At 30.5% G+C, this 3,752-nt stretch overlaps 1 pseudogene; it reads left to right on the top strand.

Moving 5' to 3' along the window:
* The first annotated feature begins 838 nt into the window (after positions 1-838).
* LOC149062840 (uncharacterized) lies at positions 839-1,730 on the top strand (annotated as a pseudogene).
* The last annotated feature ends 2,022 nt before the right edge of the window (positions 1,731-3,752 follow it).

The raw sequence follows: 3,752 nt of genomic DNA, 5'->3' as shown, positions 1-3,752 counted from the left end.
AACATTATAATATAATGGGCACAAAAATCCCAATGTGTTCTGGAATAGTAGTTATCTACTAATAACAATACTAATACTAACACATACCTGTCACAAAAATCAAACAACAGTACAACCGTCAACCAGTAATTTTGACCATCATTTATTTTACCGCAATAAGTATTTAATTACTATGGTTTTAAAATATGTAAAAAGTGATCGTGGTACAGATATACTCGTACATAAAAGTTACATGTTCTACCGCGAAAAACAAACGGAAAAAAAAACTTTTTGGAAATGTTCATTGTATAAAAAATATAAGTGTGGTGGTCGTGTTCATGTGGAAAATGACGAAGTTGTCAAAAGTTATGAACATAATCATGTACCAGATAATTCTCAAGTGGAGACAAAGGAATTAATCTATAACATGAAACACGATGCACAAACCTCCGCTGCTACAAGTCATGGAGTCATAGGAAATTTAGCAAGTCAGGTAAATTGAATTATCTAAATATTTTGAATTTTAAATTAAAATTATAAAAAAGTGCTCGAAACTTGCGTAAAGAATTTGAATTTTAGGCTGAATGTTTATAGGAATAATATACATGTCATGTTAGAACTATATATACGTTTATATTTTTCTTAGGTTCCCTTATCGGTTGCAGGTCAATTACCCAGCGTAGCTAGTTTGAAAAGAACAATACAACGTGCTCGTCGAACTAAACTAAATGCTCCTGTAAACCCTTTAAACTTTAGTTTTGATATTCCTGACGAATTTACAAAGACGACAAATGGCGACGATTTTCTTCTTTTTGATAACAAATCGGATACAAAAAGAATATTATTGTTTTCAACGAAAAATAGTTTGGAGTTAATGAATAATTGCCTTAATTGGTTTTGCGATGGCACTTTTAGTTGTTCGCCTATTCCGTTTAAACAGTTATATACCATTCACGCTGTACATTATTCAAATGTTATCCCTTCTGCTTACGCTCTTCTACCCGACAAAAAAGAAGATACATATATACAAATGTTTAAGGCTCTTAAATCATTAAACCAAAATTTAAATCCCAAGTCTATTATGATGGATTTCGAAAAAGCAGCGATGAATGCTGTTAAATCTGAATTTCCAAATGCCTCAATTAATGGATGTTTTTTTCACCTATCACAATGTATTTGGCGCCACTTACAAGAAGCAGGGTTACAAAAAAATTACATACAAGATTCTGAATTTGCCTTACATATTCGTATGTTACCTGCTCTTGCTTTTGTGCCACAAAACAAAGTTATAAAAGACTATGAAAAACTTTTACTCTGAATACTTTTCTGAAAATGAAGAACTTTTAATGCCAATTATAGACTACTTTGAGGGCACCTGGATTGGCCGTTTGCATCGTAGAGGCCAAAGAAGAGATCCGATCATCCCCATTAGTGTATGGAATTGTTATGATTTAGTAGCGGCAGACCTTCCACGAACTAATAATTCAGTTGAAGGATGGCACAATTGTTTTTCGTCTACACTTAATTCATCCAAACATCCATCAATTTGGAGGTTTATACATGCACTCCAAAAAGAAGAAAGTATTAATACTTTAAAAATTCAGCAGTATGTCGCGGGTCAAGAACCACCATCCAAAAAAATTTATAAAAATAAAAGTGAAAATTTAAAAAAAATATGTGCAGATTATAATAACCGTGCAACAATGGATTACCTTCGTGGTGTTGCATACAATTTCCAACTACAAATATAAAAACCATGTACTTAATATTATTGACATCTACAAACGTGGAAAAATACTCAACATTATAATTATTTTTTATGTATTATTAATATATTATTATTATTATTATTATTATTATTATTATTACAATTATTGACTTATTTTTATTTAATGTTATGTGAACATACGAACAATTTTTGCACGAACAATTTTCGTATTCGAACTATTTTCAGGCGAACATTAGACGCGCGAGCAATTGTCGCGCGAACTATTTTCGGCGAACAATTGACGTGATACCCGCTCAAACGGTCACGTCCAAATGTCCTAGACCCGACTGTTGGAGATCGAATGCCAACACACAGGTTTTTTCTGTTGATGTAGATAATTATGAATCTTTTCTTTTTACACAATATGCTTCTTCCGCTTCTTCTTAATGTTTCTTTTGTTCAGCTATTAGCTAATTTTTCGTATCAACTGTACAATGGCTGTCTGAAATTTGCATATGCTGTTGTGAACTGATTTGATTATTATTTTATTATCATTATTATTATTATCATTAGTATGATTATTATTATTATCAATAGAGAGATTATGACTTTTACTTTATGTGTGTTCATAATGTAATAAGAAATACAGTGTGCGTTTTTTCATATGATTTGTAAAATATAATGTGTTTATATTTTTTATCCAAATCCATCTTGAATAATAAAAACAAATAAAACATGGCGCAGTCAAGAGGATAATAAATGACACCAATTGTATAAGTGTAATAATATTAATAAGATCATGGAGTTTAGACCACCTAAAGAGATGTCTTTTGTCGACAACATTTCTGAACAATGGAAAGAGTGGTATCAACAGTTCAATATTTTTCTAATAGCATCGGGTAAAAGTAATGAAACCGACGAGAGGAAAATAAATATCCTATTAAATCTTATTGGCACACAAGGTATTAAAATTTATAACAATTTCAAGAAACCTAAAAAGACAACGGATATCACGTATGATAATGTCGTTAAGTGGTTCAGTGAATACTGTGAACCTAGGAAAAATATAATATTCCAAAGGTACAAATTTGGTAGTTGCGTACAAAAAGAAGGGCAAACATTTGATGATTTTGTGACAGAACTGAAGACATTATCATCATTATGTGAATTTAAAGAAGAAGATAATATGATACGTGACCGGATTGTATTTGGTATCAGAGATGCAGAAACCAAAAACAAATTGCTGAGCTTGGACAACCTAACACTGGACAAAGCAGAGACGTTATGCAGAACCAGAGAAGTAACGGATAAGGAAATACAAGAAATGACAATGGATTTGGCAAACATTCATTATATGGGCAAAGAACAGAAGACTTGGACAAAAAATAAAGGTGGTAAGTCTATGATTAAGAGTAATAAAAATGTTGTTAAAAAAGAAAATAATAATAAGTTTAATAGAGTTAATAAGATGTATAAGACAGAACTACGCTATGATTGTAAAAAGTGTGGTACAAATCATAAACCAAGAAGTTGCCCAGCTTTTGGTAAAGAATGTAGAGTATGTAATAAATTAAATCATTATGAAATAGGGTGTAAAAATAAAAATAAAAAAGTGTATAAGACATCTATAACTCAGGAGATAACTAATAATGAGGAAAATATGTTTGATGAGTTTTCTGTGAATGAAATTACTGAACAGGTATGCAATATAGAGGCTAATCAAAAAAGTTGGATTGAAGAAATTAAAATTGGAAATAAGTGGTTAAAATTTAAGCTTGATACGGGAAGTGATATAAACATTTTACCATATGATGAGTTTACTAAGATAAAGCCACAACCAAAATTAACTATTTCTAAGTATAACATTGAGGCTTATGGTGGTTTCAAAATAGACTCTATAGGTTCGTGTATAATTAATTGTTTATTTAAAAAATCTAATCTAAATTGCTCATTAGAATTTTTAGTTGTGAAAACTGAGAACAATAAAACTTCATGTCAAATTTTAGGACTACCAACTTGTGACAAAATAAATTTGATTAAAAGAGTTAATGAGTTAGAAGTAGAT

This window comes from Diuraphis noxia, unplaced genomic scaffold, assembly GCF_037042655.1.
Source record: "Diuraphis noxia isolate RWA-SAM2 unplaced genomic scaffold, SU_Dnox_SAM2 contig0001, whole genome shotgun sequence".
NCBI classification, from domain to species: Eukaryota; Metazoa; Arthropoda; class Insecta; order Hemiptera; family Aphididae; genus Diuraphis; species Diuraphis noxia.
This window is presented reverse-complemented; position numbering and strand designations above follow the sequence as displayed.